The sequence below is a fragment of the Nyctibius grandis genome, chromosome 4, assembly GCF_013368605.1.
Source record: "Nyctibius grandis isolate bNycGra1 chromosome 4, bNycGra1.pri, whole genome shotgun sequence".
Lineage (NCBI taxonomy): Eukaryota > Metazoa > Chordata > Aves > Nyctibiiformes > Nyctibiidae > Nyctibius > Nyctibius grandis.
In genome coordinates, this window is record NC_090661.1 from 82344685 (window position 1) to 82372477 (window position 27793).

The 27793-nt window shown below is 40.0% G+C and overlaps 1 protein-coding gene across 2 annotated transcripts in view; it reads left to right on the forward strand.

Annotated features, from left to right (window-relative positions):
- SORBS1 (sorbin and SH3 domain containing 1) overlaps positions 1 to 27793 on the forward strand; it is a 177577-nt gene that overhangs the window by 20255 nt on the left and 129529 nt on the right. For both annotated transcript variants that reach the window (XM_068397508.1, XM_068397510.1), the window contains exon 2: positions 24373 to 24431. The gene's annotated coding sequence lies outside the window, so the exon portion shown is untranslated. The remainder of the gene's footprint in view (positions 1 to 24372; positions 24432 to 27793) is intronic.

Consider the following 27793-nt stretch of genomic DNA (forward strand, 5'->3'; position numbering starts at 1 on the left):
TGAAGAAACAATTCTGAGTCTTTTTACGTTTGAGACACCATTTGGTGCTTGTTCAGAATACTCCCTGTTAATAATTGATATGATGTGATCTTTTAACTTGGAGGAAATGTTACAAAAGTGGTGTGTATATATATATAAAACTAGATATAATTAGAAATGGTAGACTTTTATGCCACTGAATACTTCTTTGAAAGTGCAGAACTGGTATCTTCTCCTGCTGTAAGTAGCAGTCAGTCATTCTAATATGGCTGCCCAGTTTCCTCCATATATATTCTAGAAAGTCCTTTATTCCTCTTCCAGGGGATTTATCTCTGGAATTAAAGGGCAAATTGCACCTTTGACAAGGCATACAGCCTTGGCGTTGAGACTACAGACTGCTGTCATGCGTTGTTTTAATCTTTATACTTAAGTGACCTGGAGCCAGATTTTCAAAGGTATTTATTTGCTTAAGAGCCGTTAGACTCTAAATGGGATTTCAGAATTGCCTAAGTAAATTAGACTCCTAATTCACACTGTAGATCTGATTAGGAGGCTTCATGTATATCTAGAAGCCTAAATACCTTTGTATAGCTGCCTGCTGGATACTAGGAACTAGCCTGAAAGCATCCCTGAAGGCCACAAAATAGTCAGAACACAATAGTTTTTTGATAGATTTTTGAAATCAGTAGTATTCAAATTACTGAAGAAAAGGTGAAAGCCTATGAATTTGTTATTGATCTTTGTCTTCCAAAGCGCTATGAGTCACCAGCTTGAGCGAGCCCATATTGTAGGGCTGGGCTGGATGTGGGGTTGATAGGACACATATATAGCCTGTGCCACTTCCAGCATCAGCTGGGCTACAGGCTGAAGCCATTTCATGCTTCTTCTATTGCTATGAGTAAAGACTTATGAGAAACGTTAGCAACTGTCAGAGAAATCCATGGTAGATATCTCATCAGGTTGAACCTCAGTGTTTCCTCAGAACATTGCCATTCCTTGGATTTCTTTCATTCAGCTTCGAGTTCTTGCAAAAGTAAGTTTGTCTTTCAGGTGCAGGTTCAGTAGGCAGTTCTTTAGGAACTTCTGTTTGTTTACAAAGAAATTTATTGAAAATGTTTTAAACTTATCCTTTTAACTTAGTACTTACCTTGATCTTCCTCCTAGCAGAGAAATGAGAAAACATTCAAAAACTTCAGAAGTTGCAGGTCTGGGCCCTGTAAATCCTGAAGAGGTCTTCAAAAATTCAGTTGTGCAGCATCTGATTTTTAGGTATTTGGAGTTAATATGATCATTATCGATTTTGTATGTCTCAGAGAATTGTTGCTAAGTTTTTAACAGTCAGTTGAGAAGGTTCTTGCACAAGAGAGAAGTTTCTTTTCAAGCACGTGGCTAAATTCAGTTAAACTGTAAGTTGATTCAGCTCATCTGTCCTTGACATTGGTGTTATGCCCACTTATATCAGAGTTAAAACTTATACGGATTATGCGGGTTGAGAATTTTATGACCCGCCTGGGGTATCACTTTGGGCTATATTGAAATGCCAGTGATAGGTATGCAATGTAGACGTGTGTACTCTCATCCATTGAAGGTGTAAGGAGTCAGGCTTTTCTTGAATTCTAGGTAGTCTAAAGTGCTTAGTGTGGTCTTGCCCAGCATAGTAGTCACAACACCAAAGCTGGGCACGTGTAATGGACAGGCTGAATAATACCATTTGTCTTAAGGCTGCTGAACAAGTTTGGGAGAGACTGATACATCTCAGATTTGTGTGACCATTCAACAAGGTTGTTTAAGGTGAGCAGTGAATTCCGAGGGGAAAATTTTGAGTGGTCTGTCTAGGTCTTACATCTTCTATCAGCACACTGTGGCCATGTTTTTTCATTCTGTGTTAAGGCTTCTTTGAAGATGAATGCAAAACTATTCCTCAGAAACACTGTTGAGAGGTATTTTTCTTTATTTACTTTTAAATGTCAAATATTTGGTTTTCCTCTGTAACCCTTGGAAATTATTTCATTGTCAAATACACCTGGAATTTACTGGATACTGAAGAACACTTGTATTAAAAGGGGTAAAGGTAGAAAAGCCAGTGAAACCTTTACTAACGTAGAACAATGTCATGCTAGAGTAGCTCTCAGTAATAAAGAGTGGCTCTATATACCCCAGAGCTGGACCACATTGTAGAGCTTTGTGTATTTGCTGCTTCCTCTGAGCTGATGGTCAAAGTCTTTTAATCTGAAGCAGCAGGGGTTCATAATTGTAACTTAAAGTGTTCCAGTTTTGTTTTCTATGTGGATGATGTTCCTAGCATGTTCTTGTGTTGGGTCAAGGAGGATAATCGGTAGCAAAATACCAACAGCTAGTTGTTGGTTAGGCACAGTGATGTTGAAAGAAACATACCATGACATAAAATTTAAACCCCAAATGTGAAAGAGCTATTTTGTCTCAAAAACTAACTTTGCAAAGTCAAGGCAAATTCCCTTGTTTCTTTGACTGGGAATTTCACAGGTGCTGAAAGGCATGAGATTTTTAATAGCAGCTGGATTCCCAAATACTTTGGGCTCTCTGAATATCCCGAGTAGAAAAAGTCAATAATACTATTCTGAGAATGTACCTTATGGAAAGGACAAAACACCTGGTTTTGAGCAGTGGTTTGCAAAAAGCTGTAAATATAGCTGGGAAAATATTACTGTATTCACAGTTATATGGCATACTTCTGTTTGAAAATGCTGGAAGTCTGTAGTAAGCTGTTAAATGGAAGTCCATTAATACACCCTTTAAAGTTTTCCACTGCAGGTTCTTAAATGCCTTTGCCTCCTTTTTTGCTACAATAGGCAGTTTTGGTTTGCGCTGGCTTGCATACCAAGTACAGTTAGTTAATGAATATGTAATTGCTACTAATGCAGAGACTCTTGTTACATAGGAAAATATATTGTACAAGAAAAGCCTCAGATCCATCCTCACACTAGGAATGGAAGTCTGAATATTTATTGTAAGTCCACTTTTGGGAAGTTTGCTAGTTTATTCTGGTTTAAGTTATCTTTGAAATGGTTTGGTGTGGAAGCTCCATGTTTACTGACTGGGTTTTTATTGTGACTGTTATGGGGCAGAGTGGTGCTAGATTATTGAACATGCTAAATGGGGAAGGATCAAATATAATGAAAAGGGTTGAGATACCTGATTCCTAGGCTCTAAGTCTTTGAGGCAGTACATGTTATGTATTTGCACAGTGTTTTTAGGTGCTATGATAATACAAACAATGCCTAACTCATTCCAGCTTTCATTACTGTCTAGAGACATGTGGAAGCAGGAGAGGAACCAAGTGGTAAAGGCTTAGAAATAAACATGATCAGAAATTGAGATTGTGTGATATCTGGAGAAGTACAGATGGATGAAGGGTGAACAAACTCAAACCATTAGAAATACGGATGTGCGTCTTTAATGCCTAAATCCTCAAACGAATGTGTCCTTCAAGGTGGTCTTTCTCTTCTGTGTGCAACAAAAGGTTGTGCTGTTGTCTAACTAGTCTGGTTCACTGCGTAACAGGCATCAGGTTGCCTGTGTGTAGGGATCTTGAATTAGTCCCAAAGACCTCACAAATAGGATATTCAACGCTCAGACAAACAAAGTATTTTGGTAGATGACATTGCAGCTTGAGAACAGAGTAACTCCTGTGTGTCTGCTGGGTGAGGTGATCTGTACAGTGTAACAGTCTGTCCATTTGATAGCATGCTTCAAGTGTCCTAAATATTATGTTTATTTGTTTGGCAGGCATTATGCCTTCCTATTGAGAGCTCAAATGGTTCATTGACAGTAGCAATTCATCTATAATAATCTACCTTGAACAGTTTTTTTTTCATTAAACATGAACTAAAATGATTTGTTGGAGAATTAGAATGAAAAGCCATTTAGGTTTAAAACACTTAAAGCAAAATTGCTTTTCACACAAGTTTCTTTGCAATGCCTTTCTCTTTTCAGTGCTTTTTGTAGCACTATTGCCAGAGAGATGAAGTCACTAACAAGATACAGGGACTATAAGATAAGAGTCTAAAGCCTGATCAGATACCTCAGTGTGAGCTGTGGGAAATGTGTGTATCATGGAAAAAAACAACTTTTTTTAGAAAAAAACACCACCAACAAAAAAAAGCCCTATTGTTGTGAAGATCTGTGGATGTTGTTCTTTGTGTAGTGCCAAGAACAAGATCCGGACTCGGGAGTGGTATTTAACTTGTATTTGTTATCTTGGAGTTTAAAGTCCATTATCTCTTCTCTATAGAGACAGAGTAAAAGGAAAAGAGGCTCATTTTCTCAGTAGCTTACAGACTTCTCCAAGACCTGTTTTCCCCAGGTCATTTAATTTAACTGCTCTTTGACTACTAAAAGCAAAATGATAAACTGTCTTTTACTGAAGCCTGGATGTCTACAAAGGGCGGTAAGGATGAAAGGATGTTCTGTCTCCTATTTCCATATACCTACATTTTATGGATGTAGCACCTCATAGTTAGGAAGAAAAACTGAAGCTGTGTTTTAACTACCAAAGATGAAGACCCATATTCATCACTGGTCTGCCTTTCTGTCAGCCTTTTTGCTAGGTCTGTGTAATTTATATGGATTTTACATGACATGGCGAGAGATTATAAGGTCAAATTCAGGTCTCCTGGTAGAGCTGTTCCTGCAAGTGACCTCCAAGTTCTTGGTTCTGATTCCATAGATCTGAAGAGGCAGTCAAGTTTAATTAGGCAAAGTGCTCTGTCATCCTGTCTCTTTGTAACGAGCACTATCTAGATGCATTTCAGGTTCCCATCATTAATTCGAGTCTCAGCCAAAGTTAACGTAGCCAGAATTTCTTCTCTCTGGGATGTCGGGAACTGTATCTAAGGAACTAGTCAGAGCATCAGTATATTGGTACATTTCTGCCCTCAGCACTCCATCATACTGCTTCTCAGCAGTCTGTAGCAAGGTTGCTTCCATTGTACACTGGACTGAATGTCTATAAGGGATTCTTTCTACAAATTAAGTGTAAATAAGCTAAATGAGTGCTAATAAAGTCACTGGGCTGGCATCTCAGCTAGATTAAATCTACCTCGTGCTGTGTGTGTAGAAGTTCCTGTGAAAATACAGGTTTCTCCTTCTTTGATGCAGGTGTAGATTCATCAAGCTGGTTTATACTTTAGTTGGTCATCTTTTATGCATTATTCTTCCAGTTTCTCAGGAACCACTCGTTCAAGTTTTCATCAGTAACTGTCAATGAGTGGTGTGTTATGGTAGGACTTTCAGGCAGTGAACAACTTTTAGTATGTAGCCTAAGAGATTTTAGTATGTAGGCAGCTGTGACTCAGTTGCAATTGAATAGGAGACAATATTTTATTATTCGTATTACAGTAGTGCTGGTAGGACACAGTTAGGACCACAGCGTCCATTTCTCAGGCTCTAAACAAACGTAAATTTAGGTCGTGCTCCAAAAAGCTTACAGTTCAACCAGACATTGTAGTGCAAACACATTTCATCTGTGGTCAAATGAAAGTATCTTTGTTTATGTAGCCGAAGAATCGTATAATGAAGTGTAAGCTTGGGAAGTGGAAAGCAATTGTCACTTAGGGCAAAACAATACTGTGTAATTCTTCCTTGTGATGTTATTGAGCGGTTTCTCCACTCTTAAACGGTAGTAATGGCTGCTGCTGAACCTCAGTTTATCTGATTTTGGCTCAGACCCCTTCCAATTAATTGATTATCACTTTATTTGACATCTCCATCCCAAATCTAAGTCTTATCTACCTGTCAGCCATCAACAACAAAGTTGTTCTTAAAGTAAAACGTTGTATCAGTTCAGCAGTACTAACTGGCAGTGGAAGCTGGATGTATTGGGGGTTTGAAAAGAAAAAAGAAGAAAACCCAACCGAAAAAAACCTCAAAGAACAACTTAATTTGGAAGTCTTTCCTTATCTTGTTATCTTGGTTCAATTTGCAGTATATTTTGAGCATACATGTTACAGTGCGTGCAGGGCCACAGGACAGATACAATTATGGGTTGAAATATGGTTGTGCTATTAGAATCAATTTTGCACGGCATTTTTCAGTATCTCGTTATGGGAACAACATCTAATTCCAGTCATGCATCAGATTTGTTTGAGTTACACATACCACGAAATATACGTAAGTAAAAAAAAATGACTTCAGGCATCAGGGCTCTGAGAACTTTCTGAACAAGTGTAACATTCCAGGTACTTGGTGCAACAGTATACGCTGAAACAAATATTGTCAGGAGATACACAGGAGAGGTGTTTTTTGTATATTAAATTCACGCAGCAAACCACATTGACTTCAGTGGGTTTCTTGGCAAAGCACCAAACCTCTGTGATGATTTAAATAAAGAGGAAAAATATTTTGTCAGAATGGCAGAATTGTAATGTCCTAAGGGGTCAGGAGAAGTGTATAAATGCTGTTTAATGTTGTGTTTTGTTGTACTGTTAAAGTAGTTTCTTCATCGTTGTTAAAACTTTGTTATATCTATCTAGCAAAATGCTAAAGGTGTTTCCGTAGGGAATATGTGGTCCTTCTAACAGTGAAGAAGCTTGTTTGGATTTTTTTTGTGTTGTTTTCTTTTTTTTTTTTAATGGCATAGCTGAGTCAGTTGTGGTTTACATCCTGTGAAAGGGCTGAAGTCTTTTTATTTGAAATATTGAACAGTAAATGCCTCTTTTATTCAGATTGTCCCAAAGCAAAACATAGGAACATTCTAGCTCTGATGGACTCCTGCCGAGCAAGACATAAAATAGTAGCTTAAAAAAAACCCCAAAAAACCCAAATCACCCAAATTTTACCCCAGATCGGGTAAACCCCAAATATCACTCTTCAGAGTGAACATTCTCAGCCAGTGTGTGAAACCAAGAAATATTCTGATCATCAGAGCTCTTTGTGTTAAACCTATAAATACTGTCTGAAACTTAGATAATGTTGATGCACATAAAGCACATTATAGTTTGGTTCCAGTGACTACAAGGTGTTGGAAGAATTCCAGTGCAATATTTTTAGCAGGTCACAAATTCTCTGAAATTGAAATGTGCTTCAGAGATAGCTCAACTTTGACCAAATGCTGACAGGATCCTAATTGCCACATTTCCTCTCTGGGGGCGTGTCTGGTTCTTGGGTTGTCCATTTGCTTGGATACCTTGTCCCAAAGTCACTGCCTTGGGGAGATGCTCAGTGAACTGCCTCTGAGCTGCAGGATCCAGGCTCCCAGGATCCACAGCTTGTGCTGGACAAGCGTTCTGCACGCTTTTGCAAAGAATGGACAGAGATTTGATACTCCTTCACTCTAAGGAAGAGGAAAAAATAATTCAAGATGGAAAAATTCCCCACACTTAAGAATTGCCTTTTTGTGCAGTGTTCTAGAGCGTGCACCGTGTTGGCAAGTAGATGGACAACTTCAAGTTGATCTGTTGATTTAGATTTAAGTCGCTGTCACTTTGCAGAATCAGCTATTATATTACCGCAAGGTGGAAGATTAATGCTAGCTTTAAATTTTAGGTGGGGGGTGGTGCTAGGAGATGAAATGACTTGTCCAAGTTATTCAGAAAGCTTCCTTCCAAGGAAGCTGAACTCAGCTCTTCAGCCTTCACCGCAGGGTCACCCTGCTTTCCTTTGTGAAACAAAACCAGTGTGATCTTTGGCACTGCAGCCTTCTGATGTCTTGCTGCCAGTAATCTCCATGTATTTGATGGTCTCTTCACTTGCAATGGAATCAATCATGTTGCAGAATGGAGCCACCTTCTTTACACTTGAAGGCTAGCTCCAGGTGCCCGTGTGGGTGTGATGATATGGTTCTGGGTGATGGTATGAACCGTAACTAAATTAGAAGCTCTGTTCCTGTGTTCTTCAGCTATAAAAATAGGGATCTTGCTATATGCCTTGATTCAGGCACAAAATGCTCAAGAGGAGCACGTGGGTGCAGTTGAGGAAGACTTTTATTTTCTTAGCTTTTAAACTAAAAAATGGTAAGCTTAAATCACCTTTTTCTTTATTGTTCTTTATTTCTCATTTAGCTTTAAAGTAGTGTGGCAAAACCAGGAAACATCCATAGAAGTTGCTAGCCTTATCTACAGTAGCATTTCCCTTCCCTCAGCTGCACTAGCGCTCACAGCAATGGTAGCTACTGGTATTTTAACTGGTGCCTAGTGTCTTCTCACTGTCAGCATGCCTGGATTATTTGGTAGTCCCAGCTGGTGGCCATGGGCCTCTAAGGTTAATAGGAATGCAACCACAGCTGGTCTGGGTCAAATCCCTGCATGCTATAGTTTGTGAAAATTTCCGATGGCCTCCAGTATGTGATGGAAAGGATATAGCAGTTAAAAAGTATCTTTCATTATCATAGACTAATTAGGGCTGTCCTGACTTCCTGAGGGGATATGTAGTAATACCCAGTAGTTACAGAAGATTGAAACCAGGCAGGGGTTATTAGGCTGCAGAGGAGAAAATGTACTTGTTTCTGCTTCTTTGTCCTTTAGCTCCTTCTTATATCTTAATGAAATGTAACATGGATGAAAAACAAAGCTGGGAAAAAAATGAAAAACCATTCTCCATTCTTTGGAGCCTGTACAGTTAGCCCCTAAAGGAGGCTGAAAGGGTTTTCTTTCTCACTGTAAAAGTGTGATTACATGGCAGCCTTGCTTTTTGAAATTTGGAGATTTTTTTCCTTGCTTTTCTCCTTCATTTTTGTTTTATTTCTCACTTGCGTTGCTGAGGCTGGTGCTATTTTGCCTGCATCTCTGGAGTGAAAATAGGCTTTGTGTTCATGAGCTTCTAATCGGAAGTGATGACAAGCCCTTGAACGGAGCACCGTTGCCCTTGTCCTCATGAAATATTTTATCCTTTCTGATACCATTGGACATGCAACTGTAATAAAGGCCAGTTTCTGCTGCTGGGTATGTGTAGAAGTTGATCCCTGTTATCTTTGTGCAGGAACACCTCACAGTGACATCTGTGGCTGTGCTGAACGTGATTTCCTTCATTTCATGGGAATAAGATGATGCTTGCGCATTATTAAAAGAGCCTAACAAGTTTCCTGGGGAGAGACTGTGAAGTGCAGTGTATAATAGTATTTATGTAATTAACTCCTTGGGATTTTAATGAAAAATACTGCTATTTTGTAATAATAATTTTCATTTTCTGGCAGCCTTAGAGTAACAAGGAAACTGTAAATCGCACAGAGTCCCTAAGCTGTTGTCTCTGATAGGAAAGGTGGACAATTTTGCTGTCTTGAAGTGATGATTAGCTGGGATCTAATCGTGATATTAGCATATAATCACAAGCATTCAGTGTAATGTCATCAAAGTCTCATTCCAAGGATGAGGTGTAGTAAGAAACTTGTGGAATTAGGTCAGATACCAGGTCAGGTACTAGACACTGTGAATGGACTAATTTCTTGGGTTTTCACTCTGCTTTTCAGCCTGGACTGCCAGCTTTCTCTGAGCTGTCTGCAGTTGTGGCTACACTGCTATCCATACCTGAGCTAGCAAAGCAAACAGTGTCCTATGCTTGACACTGTTGCAGTAATGACTGAAGGGTATATGTACCTACAACTCCCTCTTCTTTGATCTTCAGAAATGTAATCTGCAGGAGTGTTGTACCTCTATACTGATGGAGTTGTAGACCCTCCTGAATGCCCTTTCCCTTTGTGTGGGACATGATTTGTCCTTTCCATAATAGGGTTGAGCTGAACGTAGTGCCCTTGAACTGACTTAGTTTAGCACTATTGTAAAACAACTGAACAAAGGTCCATCTGTCCTCCAAACCCAACCCCACCAAAAATATATATTTCTGTGATGCCCAGAGTAGCAAAATCATCTTGATTCTGTAGCTTATCTCTGGTGTGGGACCCCCAGCCCTCTCTGGGGAACTGAACATGGTGTGTCTTCCTACTGTGCTGTTCTCATGACAGCGGGGTTTATGTATGGGGAAACTAACACAAGCTATAACGGTCTGCTTGGTAGTAGATAACAGACAGTTTGCAGTTGTCTCTTAGGAGAGCCCTGGCATTTGGCTTCATCACAGAAGAGAGTAAGGGAAGATGAGGGGAAGAGTTAGTTGTTGGTGAACCAGGAGGGTAGTCAGGGCTCTCTGGAAATGGGCTGTGTGGACCACAGGCTGATAGAGCCAGAGCAGCCAGCTTAAGAGAGTTGCTGTCAGGTAGAACATAAATTGTGGAGGTTTGTTTCAGTGGAGGATAGTACGAAGTCCTAAGCAGACTTGTCCAGGGAATCTTTACAGGTCTTTATGTTATGCCTTGTACACAGTGATTATTTTATCTCATACCTTTTTCAAATGTTCTGTGCAGTTCAGTCCAGGATGTTTTTCCTTCAGACCAAATTTTCAGAGGGGTCACATGCCATATGGTGACAATGGGACTCTCTCCCAAGAGAATTTCTGGGAGAGTTTCTCAAGTGAATGATTTACTATCTCTTGCCCTGTTCCTTCTCCAACAGAGCAGAAATATTCTAGTGACCTCAAAGCTAATGCACTCCAGCATCTCTGGATGGAGACAGCAACATTTTTGGCAATGTAGTTTTGGAGCATTATTCTCCCTTTCATTTCCGGCATTTTTGGGGATGCTTCTAGCAGAAATCATGACCTTAGAAGCATCTACTGGAAACTAGTCCCTCCAGACACACTGGAGAGATTAATTTTGCTCTTTGTGCCATGATACCCCCTGTGATGTTGAAGCAGTTTCTTCTGCATACATAAATGGAAAGCGTATCATATTCTGGCTAATTATGAACCTTTATCTGTATTGTCTTGATCAGACCACTGAAGTTCTTTTATTTATTAAACTGTCTCATAGTCTGTGGCTACCATTATATGTCAGAAGGTTTAGGAACAAGTTTTACTGTATCATTTCACATCTGAAACTTTCAAAAATTCTTCTATAATGAAAAAAATATTTGTCTTATTTCCTTACATTATTGTAGTCTTTTCTTCCCAGATCTCTTGCTCATACAAATATAAGCTTTCTCAGCTGGATATCCCAGTGTTGTGAATATAAGGACTGTGCATTATCCTGGCATTTAATTCATAAGATTTGTCGAAGTGACAAATAATTGACCCTGCACTGAGATGGACCAAGAAAGGTGTCAGTTCTTGGCATTGGTGCATTTCCATTGCGTGGGATAAAGAGTCAAATCCGCAAATTTAAGATCTGGATCATGTGGGCTGTTCAGTACTCCTGTGGTATGTTTGTACTGAAGATTGTTTTACCTGAAACAGTTTAAGGAATTAGACTAGTTACAACATCTCGGGTATTGATGATATTGCATCTCATTCTTAATTACACTACTGTAAGTTTTGTGTAATACTATTTAGAGGGAAGGTGTAATGAAGGTCAGAAGCTTGTGTGGGATCTATAGCTAAGAGAAACTCAGGTATTTAAGGGTTTGAAATTCTGGTGCTGGCAAATAAAAGCAGAAAGAGGACAAGTAAAATTATGTGTTAGTATTGGTATTATGGTATTACACTATAAACTGGTGTAATGCCGTTGACTTCAGAAGGTGTTCTCACTGTGCTTCTTGAGGATCTGGTCTTTTGAGCCTATATATGCTCCAATTAATGCTGTTAATTTCTTAGTAAGTTATCTTAATTACTTCTAAAAATGTTATCTTCTTTTTTCGGATGGTACCCTGGATATGATGGGAACTTGCCCAGTCAATTTTGCCTTTCATGGGCTGATAACAATCTGTTTATAAAAGGTTTAAAATCCTTTCTTACTGTATTCATATTCTGCTTTGGCTTTGTTTATTCACAACTGAATGCCTCTGATTATTTTAGCTGTCATGTGCTCAGTATTCAATGCTTTGCATAGTAGAACTGGAATAAACTGGCTGTGCTATAAGATGTTCAGTGTATACTTGAGACAATGACCATTTAGGTATCTAATTTCCTTAGCAACATTTTAAAGATTAATCATAGAGAGTGGTGTAAGCCAAGAAAAAGATAGTTGAAATAGATCAGAAATTAAGTATTTTTCTTTATGGTGTTTTGCTTGGACTCAATATTTTGATAACTTGGTGCAGAATTTGCAACAACCACAATGACTTGTTTGTGTGCCTGAAATTTGGATGAGCAGTGATAGAGCAATTCTCAAATATGCAAGGCTAAATTTGCTGAGACTATTTCTCAGTCTTTGATGAGACTGCAGTAAGCAGTCAAATGCTTAATACCAGTGGCCCAAGTGGATAGGTTTCCCTTGGGGGCTGGAGGGGTGGCCACTCATTTGATAAACACCAGACAGAGGCCAATGGGTCACTGTGGTATAGACTTCTAAGCAGCTAAAGCAATGGCCCCGTTCATGTCAGGGAGATTTGCTGATGGGGTCTGCAAGTGAGAAGGAGCTGTTTTTTCAGTGTAGCAGCATGGGGGAGAGAGGGAAGGCTTTAAAACATCTAGGGGTAGTGTTTTGTTTTCAAATACTTGTAAGTACAAATGTATTCTTAAAAATCTTTGCCATTGGAGTTTGGTTTAAACTGTTTTGATTGTCATATTACCAATTTTATGAGAATAATTTTGTAGCTTGATTTTTATATTAAAAATTAAGGAGTGGCCTCAATACCAACACATTATTTCCTGTGGGGGGGAAAAATACCAAACCCAACCCAAACAAACAAAAAAAACCACAAAAAAACCTCGCCAAAAAAAAACGCACCCAAGGCAACCTCCCCCGCCAACCTTTTTGCTTATATCAAAAGGACATTGTATGGTCTCTCTTTCCTTCATTCAGAGAAACAGGTATAGACACTGCTGTGGGATGCTGCTCAATAAGTCATCATTCACTCTTGCAGGTGCTTTACTAATTCTGCCGTAGTTGTGAGACTTGGGAATGGTTTTTGCTCTCTTTCTCTCTGAAAAAAATAGATTGGTGCATTTTGTCTTGGTTTTGTTTTTTTTTTTTCTGACAGGCAATCCATCAGTCTTAACTGAGTAGCTCTGAGTGGATGAATCATGGGATCAACTAAACTTGAGGACAAGGGTTTAGGCTGTAGTTTATACAGTTTGTTTAATTGCTTAGTAATACAGCAAGGAAGGACTGGGGAAATTTTGACCTTACCTGGTGTGGATTTGACTGTATTTCAGGGAGAGACAGCATGTCACATGCATGCTGGCTGCTTATAAGCTGAACGCTATGCATTTAAACCCTGAGCAGAGGAGACATCTGGGAGGACTCTCTGAAGCTCAATGAGCCCTGGATTGCTTGTATGCAGCTTAAGACAGATCCTCAGAAAAGATTACCTAGCCACTAGGTAGGGGAACAGACCTTTGCTGGGCCATGTTTCTCAACAGTTATGCCTTGTCTGAGTAAATAGGTCCTTTGAGCAAGTACCAGGTTTGACAACTGCAATTGTGTTTTTCATGCTTCAGGCTCAAGCACAAACTCAAGCTCTCAAACTTGCATCTGAGAAGATGTCAGCAGTCTTGTCTCCTAAATGAATGGGGTTTGTGTTCTGTGCTGTTGTAGCTCTTCAAGTATCCTCTATACCTCCTTGGTTCCATACACATTTTTAGTTACTTTCTTGGACCTTTTTCTTATTGTTTGGTCCTTTATATGAAGAGAATATTAAATTCTGCCACTCTGATGGGGTGTCATTTTCATCTTTAATTACATAAACTCTTTTCTATATGATTACTCAATCATTTGTATTGTGATAAGAGTCTAGACTTGTCTCAGTCACGAGTCAAGGTCTCCTACTTCTAGGATTTCTACAAATGCAAAACAAAGAGACTGTATTGCCCATAAGAAAGACCTTAGACCTACTTTGAGCTATCCTGCTTTACGTGTAGAACTAATATGAAATTATTATAAGGTACAGTTCCATCAATTTTGAAAGCAGATTATAGTGCTAGCATCTGAGAGTCAGAGAAGGCATAAACTGTGTCTGCTTCGCCACTTAGTTATTCAATATTGCAGCTGGAGATGGGGAGGCCATATGCAATGCGCTGTCTTCGGGTGACACAAAAGATTTCATTTGGCTGGGGCTGCCTCAAGCTGTCACAGGTGTTCTTTCATTTACAATAGCTCCCTTAAAATATAAATGACTGCATTTATTGCATCAGCTCTTTTTCCTTCTTTGGAATACCCCAGCTAAAGTTACATTACACATAACAAATGCTCTTGCTCCCTTGAGAATTAATTTAATTACTGATGTAGGTGGGTAAAGGATCTATCGTGTCTGAGATGTTAATTTTACCATGCTTTAATTAAGAGGTCAAGTGTGAAAGGCTGCAGAATACCTCCCACTTAAAGATGCTGAATGGAATGATGGGGAACAGAAGAAGGCACTCATATGATGAGGTGTTTTCTGTCTGCGGGAGTATTGACTTTCCTTCTGCATCTCATTACAATGAGGCTGGCATCTGGAAACACATGCCAACATTTATTTGCTCATTGTGTTTACTAACATTAAAGGCTTTTTCCGTCCATGGTCTTCAAAGCACCAAAACAGCGTGTCTGCCCTTTCAAAGGTGATGGTCACTCCTAGGTACCACTGATTTCCATTAGAAATGTCAGGACTGTGGCCTCTTGCCCAGTGTGTTTGAAGAATGGGGCCGCAAGTCACAGAATGTGATTTGATATTGATGCTACAGTAACTCCTTAAGGCATACTCAGAATTGCAGTTCCTCTTGGGTTATGAAGACCCATAGCTGCTCCCATTTATATTAGCTGAGGACCTAATTAGCTAAGGCTGTGAATGCGTCATTTTCTTCTGCTGCCTTGAAATGTCACCACCAGTCTCTGCTGAGATAAAAAGGTACATAAAGGAAGTGGTTTTGATGGAGTATCCTATGCCCCTGTGCTCTGGCACAAGGGAGGATGTGGGGCATGTGTTCACCACAGGACAACAGGTGCTACCATCTCTGAACATCCAGTCGTTTCCTTCCTGTGTCTCACTGCGAGTGTGGGCAGATTCCTTTCACCATTTAGTTTGAAAGTCTTGCTCCTAGCCAACTCAAAAAAGGAAATGGACTTGGAAAACATTCTGGAAGAAAGCAGCAAAAAATGGGCAGGCAGAAGGAAGGTGTGTCTTATAACAAGATTAGAGAAAACTAGACAATAAGAACGCCTTGCAGTGGGGTGGCCGGGACATCCCTGACTGAGCTTGTTATGTTTGCCTGGCACCTGGAGCAGCAATGCTATAGGTAGGAGCAGGTGTTCACTGGCCAACGTTTGAAGGTTTTCTTGAGATTGACCTGTTGCACTTTTAGAAACATTGACCAAGTAAAGTACTACTGTTGCTCTTCAAACATCTGTAAGGAGGACAGTTGATGATTTTTATTAATGTCTTTTTAATCACTTATTGTCTATGTGAATTGCTGATTCATTAAGATGTTCTTGTGATGTGATACAGAAAGTTTCTTTTCAGAAACTTTTCTCCTTTTTCTTCTGTTTTCTGTTGCTGTTTTCTCTTTTCTGTGGTGATCACTTCTCTTGCTTTTAAAGGGGAGTAACAGTTCAGCTATGCCACTGCCTTCCTCTGCATCCCTGGAGGAAGACTGGTGTAATACTGGAAAAACACAGAGTTAAATATTAACATGTACTACTGAATGTTCCCACTGAAAAAATCAGGAACATTTCCAAGCAGTGAAAGCAGACTTTTCTTTCCTGTAGTTAAGTTTTGCTGCTTAACTTTTAAAACTACAGCTTGCTTGATCATTTTAACATGTTTAATAGTTAGAAATTGGGAGTCTTCTGTTTCTTAAGTGCTCTCACCCAGGCTCCTTCTCCTTACCAGCTGATAGAGTTAGGGGAAGAATCTCATGTGGTGAATTAGTGCTGGAATGTATAATAAGTTTTTTCAAGGTAAGAGGTTATTTTTTTTTTCCCCTTCCCTCTGTACTTTGGCGTGGAAGTGGAGGCTTCATTGCTTGCTCTTTTAGTCAGAAAGGTGATGTTTATAAATGTGATTTGATATTGATGCTACAGCAACTCCTTAAGGCATACTCAGAATTGCAGTTCCTCTTGGGTTATGAAGACCCATAGCTGCTCCCATTTATATTAGCTGAGGACCTAATTAGCTAAGGCTGTGAATGCGTCATTTTCTTCTGCTGCCTTGAAATGTCACCACCAGTCTCTGCTGAGATAAAAAGGTACATAAAGGAAATGGTTTTGATGGAGTCTTTCATTCCTAACAGTTTGATGTATTCAGAACACGTATTTATTCTATCTTGCTGGTTGTCTCAGGTGTCGAGACTTCTGCCTCAGTGCACTGGGAATCCCTGCTCAAGGTGTTAAAGCTCTAATCCTTGCAGAGCAGCTCAGATATCAACTGTGGTGAAGCAAGAACAGTAAAGCCTATGACACTGAACTGGAAGGGCTACATTGGTTAATACGATGTTTGTGGGGTGGTATTGTTGAAGCTTCACTATGTATATGTAAAAACTATGCATAATGATATGGAATTAATCCTTCAGAAATAAAATGATGTTTTTTGTTTTAATTCCGATTACTTGCATTTGCGCAATAGCATCCCAAAGCAGGAGAGGTCTTGGCATTTGCATGAGGCACGTGCTTCTGCCCACAAACAGCCAGTAAGATAAGTCAATAAAAACAAGCCATGCAAGGCATGAATTGCTTAGAGGTGGAAGAGACCTATTAGGCTATCTAGCTCTCCTGCATGCCAGCGAAGAATTGCTTCAACTGGATTTGCTTTAGAGGACAGATGAACAGCTGAGTGAAACACAGGATCACATTTTCTGTATGATATGGTGGAAGTCCTTCTATGCTTCATTTTTTACATGTACGCCTAGCTTTGAACCTCATGAGCAGCAATATCCCAGAGATATTTTTTCCAGGCTGTTTGGTCTAAAGTGTAACAACGGTCTGAACAGAAACTGTTCTGATTGCACAGATGTGCAGTTTTGCTTTGTGGAGTGATTTTTATCTCATCAAAGAAGAACAAGAAGAAAAGGAAAAAATCTGTGAGTACAACTGTCTATGAGAGCACAAGTGTGTGTGTGTGTGTGTTTGACAGCGTGAGAGGTTTGTCCTTGTTGTACCAATTGTGAGAATAAAATGGCTACTCTGCCTGGCCGTAGGGAGGGAATTTTACCACGGCAACACATTGCAAAGAGAACAAAGGCCTCACTGCGTTATGGCTGTGACACGCTGTTAACGCTAAAGCAAGCTACCATTTCCTATTAGAGTAGTGTCTTGCGTGTTCATGAAACAGAGGCTGTAATGCAGTGATTTAGCTTACTGGGAGCTGATGCATCTAGTTTTGACACAGACAGATGAGATCTCTGGTCAAAAAGGCAGACAAACACATTGGTGCTGGTGTTTTAAGCAGCTTCATCTGGTGACTGGACTGGGAATTGCACGCACATTTGTTTCATTGCATTAATTTCTTGCGTTATTCCCCTTTTTTCTGTTATTCTTTCCTTACCAGTATTTGTATTTGTATAGAGAAAGAGCTCTGTGCTGAATTACGTGCATGCCCCACTTCTTTCCAGGCCTGACATGTTTATATATACAAAGAATTATGGAAGAATTAAAGAGAGGACCAAAGAAGCTCAGAAATTCTTTGGAAGAGCTTGTCAGATTTTGAATTAATGGGCATATAGCAGAGGGAGTGAAATCTGTTGCTCAATACCATAATAGGCAGTGCAGTGCTTCTGCCTCTCTCTGTCATCCCTAACAGAAGGATTTATTTTTGGTAATGAGACATTTATCTCCTTTGCATCTATTAAAAGCCAGTTCCAATGTCAAAAATTGGTTGGAAATAACATGAAAAAGTTTAGTGGCGAAATGTATTTCTTTTGGTTGCTTGTCACAGCTCCCATCAAATCCTGGGGATCCTTTTTCACTTTATTTTGGTGTATTTTTGCCATGCTGCAACCTGCATTTCTGGATGATTTAGATGTTGTTCTGATAGCACCAAATAATGGTGTGAATACTTAGATTGTCTAAAGAGGCTTAATGGAATTACTGTCAGGGCAATAATTAATATACTGTCAGTGTAAATAATTTTTTTTCAACACTTCTCTGTGTGTGGACCCTTTAGGACTTTTTGTTAGCCCCAGATGCCTGCCTACCTGACTTAAGCATGTTGAAAGCAGACTTGCTTTTCTTTATGAGCATCCTTGAAGCAGTCCACAGGAGACCATGAGTAAGTGGCAGCCTGGTTTGACTCACCTAGTACCATAGAGCAGTTGTCCACATAGAAGTAGTTGTGGTAAAATAATGCCATTAGCCAAAAAATATGGGCTTTGCAAGTATTTCTGGTCCTAACGCAGTTCAGTTAGGAAAGTATTTTCACACTTGTGGACTGAGTAATTAATGTCATACTTAAGCAGGTCAACAAGCAGACCACTTTCCTTAATGTGTCCATAGAGAAGCATGTGTGGGCTCTAGTTGAATGCAGTGGGGTTTTTGTAGGCATTTGTTTGAAATTCTGTGGGATTTATTAGATGCCTTTTAATAGGTTTTCAAACTGTTCTATAGCATTCTGCAGGTGGGATGTAATTTTCCTAGTGAGATCTGAAGTGCTTGACAACTGGTGAAACAACAACTGCTGCCTTTTAGGTTTATAAATAAGATTTCTTTAAAGAAACTGTCTGGTGCCTCTGTGTACCTCCATTTTGTTAGCTATAAAAGAGGGGAAACGGCCAGGATATCAGAAAGGCTTACTGATACGAAGTGACCCAGGAGCTTATTTCCAGGAAGTGTATTTTCAGAAAGTGTTGAGTATTCACACTTCGAGAACCCTTTAAAGTATTTATGATTCACACCAGACGTTCCTTTCAGTCTTGGTTGATATCCATCTCATAAAGGTGACATAAGACTAAATAGATTGACGCAAGGAATGTTTTGACTTTTTAGCTGATAAAGTGCTAATTATAAGAACCGCAACGTGTGTAGTAACGGAACCACAGATAACAAACATTGAAAGGTTCCTATTCCAGAGGAGTTATGTCATCCAGCTGCACGGATGAAACATCTTTTCCATGGAAGAAATTGTAACCTACATGGAAGAGACTCTCTTCTGTACTGTACAAATCCTACAATTGTCTTTACCTACCCATTTCCTTTCACTCTTCCGTTCATACACAGAAGTTATTCTCCTTATTTGGCTCCTGCTGCAGTCTCTATGTCTATGTACTGTAAACAATGCTACCCTTTCTTCCCCCTGTCCTCCTACACATGCTTTTGAACAACTCTGGTTGCTAGGATTACAGTCCTCATAAGACTACAGGGGGGAAAAGTGTCACTTCATCATCAGCTTCCTTTTGCGATCTTTTCTTCTTTGCATTACTGAAGTCATTTTTTTGAAAAGCATGTTTGTTTTAAGACCTTTCAACAGCAGTGCTGCTGCTGCTGTGCTCCTTGATGCTCTTCCTGGCTTTTTGTTTAAAAAGGCATGGAAAATCAGTGACTAAGTTGGGGAAAATGATTTAATTTCATTGCATGCTGTGAGTAAAACCTTCAATACCTTGCACAGGGACTACTTTCATTTGTGATGAAAAGGGACAAGTGCTAAAAAATGGCAGAGGCAGTGACACCCTGTTCTTGTTCCTTCCCCTTCCTCCCTTCTCCCCTGCAGTCAGGTTTTTCAGAAGTGGATGCTGACTCTGTGATGCATCTCGTACACTGCAGAACTGGGCATGTTTCTCCTTCACAGGAGGTGCGTGGAAAATGACAGCCTTCACATTATTTCAAGTGGCACAGCAGCCATCCTTTGATGTGCCAGACTAATTCTTGCAAGCAAGAATTGACACTGAGTTAGACTCTTGCTGGTAGAAGGATGGGTATAAATGCTCTTTGTTTTCTAATAAAGATGTGCTTCTGTATAGTGTGAGCACTGATATTTATTTTTTTAAAATTTTTATTTTTTTAAATGTGGATCCTACTTGTCAGCATGCGTGAGCTACAGAGTTCAGCTCCAGAAAGTTTTAGTGTTTATTCCAGGGATCTCACTGTAGCCTTTCCTTGGAAGGGTTAAAAAAGTGCAGTCATTCCAGAATCTATGTAAAACCTTAAGTTTGAAATGCCTTTCACAGTGCTCAAAACAGCACAGGTCAGTACCAAGTTCTGTGGAGCCCACTGGACCTGTTACACGAGGCAGGAGCTCATTTGGAACAACCTGTGTTCCCATGGGTCTTAAACTTTGCTCTGAGATATTCAGGAGTGAGCTGTTTAATAATAATGCTGCAGTTGAATGATCCCTCTTGATCAAAAGGCCTGGCATGCAGCAACGATGAAGGGTGAAGTTTTGAACAGCCTGGCACCAATCACTGCATCCCACTAGCCTGGCTGATCCCTGTATTGCCTTTGGCGCCCTGTGAGAGTGGGCACTGCTCAAGTCCTGACTCTGTATCGCTGAGCCATGTGCTCTGGGGAAGGAAAGGGCAAGGGGCAGGAAGCCATGTCATCCACCTGAAGATACAGTGTGGTTAGAGAGGGGCAGACGTTCAGCAGCTGACACTCAGTGCGGTAAATTCAGGACAATATTCACTACATCAAAATCAAAGAAGAACAGGGAAATGTTCTTACCCTTTCTGTCACAGAATAGCTCATATTAGGGTACAAACCATCTCTGTTTAAGCTTTCTCCTGGGTTTTGCATACAAGAGACTGTCCAGATTTGTCGGATACATTCTCTCTGCCAGGTCTTCTAACTTTTTTCTGCTTAAATGCTTAACAGGTGTGGCAGAAGTATTGGCTGGGAGGTTGAACAGATTGTGAGTGAAAAGAGAAAAGCTCATGATGAACAGTAATGAAGAAGTACTGCAAAGGGTGATTGGGAGGAGGCAAAGAAAGGGAATGGTTATGAATGAGACTTCTGCACGAGATGCAGGGAAAGTTGCCCAGAATATCTTCTTCTACCTCCAGCAGCTTCCAGTATCGCATCTTTATTGATGATATCTAGGATATGCACTTTTACTGTTCCTACCTGGATATCCAAACATTTCACACTTGTAAGTCATTTAGAAAATTTACTTGAGCCATAAAATAGTGCCTGAGTCGGAACATAGGTTCTGTATATTTTGCATACTGCTTAATTTAAAAGTTAATAATTCAGATACTGTACTCTCATCTTGCTCAAGCTGTTTGGAAGCTTCATGGCTGCCACCTAAGCAAAAGTTAGACCCTTGCACTTGCCAGAAAGGAAATCTGTGCATATTTTGCCCTCACCAGACCATTTTGCAGGGAGCGGGTGGTATCCTGGATACTTTCTTCAAGCTGTAAATCAGCAGTTTAAAAGTAGAATTTAATTTTGCTGTTACTGCCTTTCTAGCTGTTAGGAATGTAGTTGCAATGTGTGTCTGATCATCAGGGATATCCATAGGAAGCATGTGTTAGTGGTTGAACTTAATAGGACTCTCGAAGAATTTCTCCTCCATTGCAAACCAATAGAAACAACAGTCCTTTGGTGCTCTGAATTAACATTAGGTAAGAATGGTTCATGTCAGAGTTACTTATCTAATGGCAACACTTACTGTTACTGCTATTCATAATAATGTTGCTCCAGTATACTTAGGCATTTTGCTGTCTTGTGGTGTATGGGAAGTCCATGATTTTCCTTGAGCAATGTTGCTGGAATCAGGGTATATGTATCTCACTCAGTGTTCTCAGCGTTTTACTCTACATTCTAGCCAAAAACATCCAGGACTTTTTTTTTTTTTTTAATAAGAGGTCTGACCTTTTTTTTTTTTCTATTTTCAGAGGCATTTATTTGTGAAATGTGGCTGAGGGTAGGGCATGATTTGAGTCAAAAAGCTTTTGTGCAGGTAAACAATTCAAGTTTAACACATTACAGGCAATCTGTAGTCAGCATTTGCCCCTCATAAATTAATACAGGGGAAAAAAAATATAGTAACCTCTGTGTTTTCCATAACAGCACCAGCATTAGAGCATGAGAAAGTCAGATTATGACTTTAGCGGCCTTGATTGGTCCCATGGCTAAAAGATAGGTGTTGGACAGGGTTTTTTATCCAGAGTAAGTATAGGATAGAAAGGGAAGATACAGCCATGCTACTGCTACTATGCCTCTTTTTTTCTTTATTAGAGTTCCTCTATAGGGATGTCAGCACATCATAGCGCCCAAATTGGGTAGAATAGTGTTATTCTTCCCACTTTACAGACAGAAAGTTGGAAATTAAGAGCCGAATGATACAGGAAGGCAGAAAACCAGGCTAGGCATGCAGGCAAAATGTCTCTGCTGGTGGAAGGGGCTTTAGGGTATCAACGGTACCACATGATAACTGTTGGTATACCCAACAGTGTTATGGCATGGTTTTGGGTTGCACTATCCAGTGTGGTGGCTTGATCTATTGACTGTTGAGGAAAATGAGGCTCAGAACCTGAGGAGATGGAGAAAAGAGGGATGGAGGTGTTCCTAGAGCTCTAGTCCTTACTTCTGGGCTCAAATAGCTGGTGAGGCGGGTTGCTTTCTGAGAGGGAGGAAGAGGTAGGAAATTTGATGGGAATCTTACTTACTCCCCAGAGCAACGTTGTAGGGAGAGAAAAATTCCTCACTGACTGGAGTACCCACAAGAACATACCAACATGTGCATAAATCTTGTGACTAAGAAAGGAACAGTAGGATAGAAAAGTGGTGGTGTGCTGTTTATCTAGTGTAGCGCAGCTCCCTAGAAGGGCTTCTACTGCACAGGACAATGGACTAATACTTCATGTGAGCGGTTACCTGCCAGTGTAAGCAGGAGACCTTCCTGGTGACAGAAGGTGTGTTGGAGAGATGCGGATTTTTTTCCCTCCTGCTTCAGGACTACAGCTGTCCTGACTCACAGGTAAAATTTCCAAGATGAGAAAGGGAAGTTTGAACATGATATATCCAGCTGAATGAATACTTTTCATCCTATAGTGCCCTTCCCACTGGGGAAGAAGCTGGTGTCTTTTCCCCATGCAGAGGTACCTACTGATCTACCGTTTGAGAAGCAAACAAAGCAGCAGGGAGGAACTTTTCAGTTTTGAAAAGCTTGAGAATAGGCAGCATTTCACTGAGAGTATACAGAAGGCGTAAATGTTCCCTTATCAGGATCCAAATACAATGATGATGCAAAACTGTGAGCTCTACCTGTCCTGAGGCTTTGTAGCATGGGGTGAAAGACAGCTTGGAGCATAGGCCCTGCTTGTATCATTCACACTGGACTCAGAGAGTACGAGTTGAATTCTGCCACTTGCTGGTATTTCTAATCATTTGTCCTTGGTGGCAGCAGCAGAGGATGAATTTCCCAGCTGCTACTGCCTGCTTGTGAAAACATGTAACAAAGTGCCTGTTGCAGGTGGGGAGATAGGCAGATGTGTTCCCACTATATGGCCTTCATGAGGTGAGAAAAACCTAGATTTAACCTTGAGCAGAGATCCTGAAACCAGATCTTGTACAGGGCTTAGATCTCATTGAAATATTCTAAATAGCTTTTGCAGATCTGTCTTTCTGGGCAGCTCTGCTCTTAATTGATTCTTAGGGCAACCTGCAGGAAGAGACAGGCAAAGGCCAACCTCTTTAGGCAGGAGGAGGGACTTCCCTGAGAGACTGCAAGATGGAGAAGCAGCAGCATCATAATGTCCACAGGAGGGAACTGGCTCTGTTGCACACCCGCTGTATCCCTGCATATAGGTATCCACAGGCTGTGTCCTTGGCCAGTAGGAAGACACCTGGCTAAACAGTGATGGCCTAAGTTGTAAAGCAGACTTCACTGTACATGAGAACTTTTGTCCTAGTCCTGACACACACGTAACTTTGTATTAAACACAACGCAGTAAGAGTAGTGTTAGAACGTTTGTATATATCAATCAGGCTGTCATTTATGTGACAAGCTAGAAGAATTTAACTGTTTACCGACTTCCACGGTATTTTTAGAATGTTAGAACACACTTGAAAAATATCAAAGATGATGAGTATAAGTTACTCTGTATGAGTTGCATACAGTGTTTTCATATTTGGCTCTATTTTAACCTGTTACAGAATCTACTACTTTCTTGTCACCAAGCGAGCCTGTGCATGATGTATTAGATCAAAATGTATTCCTGTCTCCAAATGCGAACAGCAGCACGTTCAGTTCTCTGGATTTCAGCAGCTAAAGCGGGTGTTGCAGGAAGTTTGGCACCATTTCTCTTTACAGAGTAATAAATGTAGATGATGTTGCCTTGGGTTTCATATAGACATGGAGGCTTTTGTCTCATAAAAGCTGATTCATAGGCAAATGGTGACTCTTAGCTTTAAAAGATAACAATGCTAGTTGAAGTAGATGGGCTAGAAACAATCGTCAGATTTTCTAGCAGACCCCAGGATGGTGGTTTCTTTTATTTTAGACAGAGAGAACATTTTATAGTTCATTTTTCTAACAGCTGCATTACATTATTGCATTCTATAACTTACTGCTTTTTTTTCTTTTCCAGGAAGAATCTAGAACATACCTGTAGAGCTGTGGCTTCTCTTTCTCCAAGCTCTGCCAAAGGTATGTACTTTACACACTGTTACTCTCTTCAGTATTCATCTCAAATGCAGTATGGGAACTTTCAGAAAAGTAAGTTTCAAAGCAATTGGCAGAAGATGACTACTTCCTGGGTTTTTGAATGCAGTCTTTTAGACACATACAAAGGTCTTCCCCAGAAAGTGGCACTAAATCAGAACTAAGCTTGAGAATTCGGGTTAATGTGTACAACAGTGGCCATCCTGCGTGTACTGACTGTTGCAAGTGATGTTCAAGATTGAGCTGCCTGGTAATGGATAAACACTTGGTTTCAGAGGCTCCAGAACAACAACAGAGCTATTTAATATCAGGTCTACACTGACTTCAAAATAATGCTCAGTGTCTGTTAATTAATACGAGTCGTGACTCTTCCTAGCTCTCTGTAAGGAGGTCTTGTTTTCTACTTAAGCACTAAATCACTGTACTGTTCTTCCTCAGCAGCTTGGTACCTGAAGCAGTTTTACCAGGAGAATTGCCTGATGTAGAGACAGTGCTTTCAGCAGATGTGTAAAATTTTGACCTAAAAATAGGATAACATAGTAAATAAGAACCTGATGTTCCAAGGTTCAAAGCTGTCCTAGCTGTCTAGTTGTATAACTTGGAAGAACTGAAATAGCTTTTGTGGTGATAATTGTTAACATATGATTGCAGTGTAAAGAATAAATAGTATTTTCCTGTAAATGTTACTGTAAAAGCCCGTAATATAGCATGATATTTCTCTGTTTTTTTCTGAACTAATGCAAAGAACTATGTAGTCTAGTGATTAATTTCTATATAGTTCTAAAGGACACTGCAAAATTCCTGAGTAAAATTCTGTTTTCTAATGAACTCTACATGTCAGCTTGACAGTGTCTGCCTGGTAGCAGAGAAAGCGATGTATGATGAGGAACGGTGGGACTCATTTTTTGGTTTGGGTTTTCTTTGGGTTTTCTTCCTTTTGAGTATAGAGTGGGAAGTGGTTCCTTTGAACTATCACACCACATAAGCTTTGACTACTGCAATTTGTACTCCCCACCATACTTTATAAATGTACCACCACCCCCTTGTAGCTGGAGCTGATGATGCCCCAAGTTCTCAATGAGCCATGGGCAAGGAAGGTGCTGATTCTCTCTTTCAGTGTGACAAGAACCATGAACATTTTCTAGTTCTGCATTTGGAAAGCCAGATATTCCCTGACCCTGTGTGAACTCACCAATGCTTTTCTCCCTCCACAGACCCCTCTTTTCAGTGTGGAAGAAAAAACGGAGAATGATTCAGAATTAATTTACACAAACATTTCCCAAGAATTCTCAGCCACCCATGGGTTTTCCTGGAAGAGTGGTGTACAATAGGCCTTTGTCTCCAAATTGATTTATTTATTATTTATGAATCTAAATGCCTAGCTTGACCCCAGTCTTGTAGGGCTTTTTAGTCCCTTGAGGCTTAGCCATTCATCCTTGAAACCTTTTGAAGACGTGACTCTTCTGTGAATATACAAGGTATCATAAATCTGTTCACTACTAGAATGAATGCAGATTATTCTAATTATATCTGAGTCAGAGCTTGTTACATTTTAAAGGAACTAGAGACAAAGCAAAATAGCTATGAAAGAAGTTATATGGTTTCTACAGAAGGATATTTCTGTGAATTAGATCTGGATTCCTTGACAAAACCAGTGCTTGGGGGTGGGGGCATACTCTCAGTGACAAGTTTGTGGTTCCTACAAGTTGTGAGCTCTGAAGTGGTCATGTAAGATTAGTTGCTCCGTTAACTATTCTTTTGGTTATTTGTTTGGGTACCTGAAACAGTGTTCTTCAGAGGCAAAATAAAACAACAGAGATCTCTCTATCCTCTTTGCTTTGAATTAGTGTTAAGCATGAAGGCATTGTACCACTTGTCCAGCTGGTGATGCAACGATTGTTCTAATTTGAAAAGAATGTTGCTCAAATAATGAGGACTTCACCAAGAGGTTTACATTCTTCTGCTTAAAAGTGTGTTTGGTTTTTTTTTTTTGCGGTCTCTGATCAGGTAGAATAAGAGTGTGGTTTTAACTTAGCCTGTTTAAAGGTCTCCTCCCCATTTTAGTTTGATTATACTAAGTAGTATACTAGTAGCCTTATACTAAGTAGCCTTCTGGAACAGAGCTTTCATGTGAAAATCCTCTCACATGTGAGCTCTGATATTTGATGAGCTGAAAAAGTCATGAAAATGATTATGTCTTCAGGGGAAGCGTTCCTGACACTGGTTACAATAGGCAGAGAGCTGTGGCCAGGTTTTGGTGTTTTTTTTTTTTTCTCAAGAGATGAACACTTGCGATTGAGTGGGATATTCTATAAAGGGTTCAGCTTCCAGTCATATGGGGGCAGATTTTCTAAAGTGTTTCTGTTCTGATCATTCTGGAAGTCTTTGTGCCTAACTTGTTTGCACTAAGTAGCCTCGCCCCTCCCTGCCCCCCCCCCCCCCCCTTCAGAACTGTAATACTTCTCACTTGATAAATGGTGCACACCTTTCCTCCCAGAGAGATTTTAATTTGCACCAAATCTGAACTCTGAAAATTGTGTTGGTTGCAGGTAAATAAATTTTGACTAGTACTGAAATCTTGTCATGCATGATCCTGAAAATGGAGAAAAGAGAGTTATTAGCTTATCTATTTTACTGCTGTGCTGTTAGACCTGTGTTCCCTGCAATGTATTTTTGCACTGCTTAGTCCAATCTACTTTTAAATTACTGAAGTGGTGGAGTGTTTTGTATACCACTGAAGAAACTGCATAAAGTCAATAGATTTCACTGTTAGAGGAATTTTTTGTAATAGAGTTGTCTTTTGCTTAATTTTAGACTTGCTTCCATCGATATAGCTCCTTTTCTTTCCTAATGCACACTGACAATCGTGAAAACCTTCTCAATTCATCACCTAGTCAAATCTCTTTCAAGGATAAAATATCAAGAGTGCTGTTAGTGAAACTGTATTAAAATTAATAGGAAAGAGATCCTGATCCTAGGATGCAGTTTTGGGAGGTAGACAGCTGGATGGGTGCCTTACAGCACTCCTTGTTTCAGAGCCCCTATGAACATGCTACAACAGTGATTCTTTATATCCCCAGATTTCATGTCAATGATGCACACATTGTTGAGATGGTGGGATAAGACTTGTCACCACCAGCTTCAGCATTAGGAGCAACCTGATGTAGGGAGAACAAACCCCAAAGATTTCTATTTGTACAGTTTGTGGAAATTTCTGATGTGGGTTTTTTATCTCCATGAGCGCTAATCTGAGGCTAGATGACATGAAGGCCTGACACTCCTGCTGCCCCATTGGCTTTTGTCCATTTACATCACCATATTATTTCATTCATTGGCCCTGAGGCCAA